Source organism: Pagrus major, chromosome 5 (assembly GCF_040436345.1).
Source record: "Pagrus major chromosome 5, Pma_NU_1.0".
In the NCBI taxonomy this organism is placed as follows: Eukaryota; Metazoa; Chordata; class Actinopteri; order Spariformes; family Sparidae; genus Pagrus; species Pagrus major.
The window spans coordinates 21,106,674-21,108,795 of record NC_133219.1 but is presented as its reverse complement, the minus strand read 5'-3'; positions in this window follow the sequence as shown (position 1 = coordinate 21,108,795).

The following is a 2,122-nucleotide window of genomic DNA, read 5'->3' as shown; positions in this document are numbered from 1 at the left end:
CCTTTGGAATCTGTGTTTTTCTTTAAAGATCCCCTCCACACATACTGTATATTAGGCATACATAAACATTGTCTGTTGTGTGTCTAAAATGGTTGATGCAGGGAAAAAAAAACAATCACTGCTTTAAAATCGTTAAAATGTCACCTATTCCTTCTTCTTCGTAATATGTAAAAAATGTATACTGTCAGCAGATGAATGTGAAGAGTCTTCTGATGTCAAATTCTGCACATACAACATTGTCCAGAGTGAAGCTCAATCATTCAACTGTAGGATCAAGAACCAATTTCTGACTGGCGAGGAACTTAATCTGCCAAAAATCTACACTGCCATGTTTAAAGGTGGGTAGTTTTGGAGCCAGGAAAAGCTTATAGGGGACATTTTGGCATGTCAAAGTCAGAAAGGCACAGATATAATACAATTAATGATGGCTGAATTCCTTTTATCTGTTTCAGTTACCGGATCCTGTTATTAACGTTTTGGTGAGTGCTCTGAAAAGGCACACTGCATTGTTTACACATACATATGCAAACCTCAATCAGTGTATATTTGGAGTGTAAAACACAGACACGATTTGAATTGATTCTCTGGTAGTGTTTGAATTATGAGAGATGAACCATGCGTGAGAGGAGGTGTCAGGTTTGCATTTCATATTTATCTGCTGGCTGACAGTCTATACCACAATAAATATGAAAGGTAGAAGTCGACAAATCAAGTACTGTGAAGAGATGATTTTGTTTAATGTGTCTTTCTCTTTTCGCTCCTTCTTCAGAGCTTCTCTCTGTTGAGCTTTGGCTGATGCTGCCTTTTCCAAGGCCTCTTCAAGAGCAGCTTTGGCTTTTCTCTCCTCCTCCAGAGCTTCCTGAAGACCAGAGGGCTCCTCTGATCGCACAGATGTTTCGCTCGTATCAAAGGGAGCGTACAATTACTTTCAACTGCCGGAGACAGAGGGCTGATCCTGGTCCTCATCTATGATTTCCTTGACAACCTTGTCAATTGTCTTCCCAGCTTCTCCTGGAAGCTCCTTATTATATTGGACAATTAAAAAAAAATGAACAAAAGACTATACAAATGAATAAGTAAAAGCACCAAAATGTAGACAATGTTTTGAAGTATAAATAAATAGCCGAATTCACACATTAAAGGTGCACTATGTAGTTTTGGAGACGAAATTTTAATCAAAAGAGAAAAGCTTCATTGACTGATTTTTTTATGCCTAAACAAACTCTTCATTTTCATGACTGAATAAACTGAATGAACAAACTGACCTTAAAGGACAACACAATTTCATACTATTTTGCTTTGTTTTTATTTGGCGGACCCTGCCACCTTTCTAGCTTTAAACAGTGTTCTGGGGACCTTATTTTCCTCTGAGAACAGCTTATTTATTCAGTTATGGAAAGAATAAATATTTTTGATTTTGTATTTATATTGTCAATATTGAAATTCTGAGTTTGAATTTCTTCTCCAAAACTACATAGTGCCCCTTTAAATCACAAGACAGATTATAACTCATAATAAGGGCATTAAAAGGGCTATCGCTATTTCAATTTGCATTTTTATTTACCTTAAAGGACAACACAATTTCATACTGTTCTGCTTTGTTTTTATTTGGCGGACCCTGCCACCTTCCTTCTCCAAAAACTACATAGTGCCCCTTTAAAAAAACACAAAAATGCATCAAATTTTGATACCACATTACAACACTAGATGGCACCATTGGTCAGTGTCACAAGGACAAAACGGGAGTAGAATAATTAAAAAGTGTACACATATAATGAACTAAAGAAATAATTGAGTGAGGAACAACTGGCATGGTCTTGGTTTCAGTCAACTTGTCAAACAAATGTTTTAGCCAGAGGTTCCAGTGGTTACAACAAGTGGAGGTAAATCAAAACTAAGCAAGATTCTTAAGATAACAAAAACTTGAGACAACACATGTTTGTGTTTCAGCTGAAACAATGAATGAAATGTAAGAGGGTGAATGATTTACTGGGGTGTTATCATTGACAGTTATTACCAGTATTACTTGTAATAGTTTGGAAGCTAATCACGCATGCGCAGTCGTTGCTTTGACGAAGACCCGAGATGATAATTACATTTCTATGGGCAGGCAGAGCGCGAA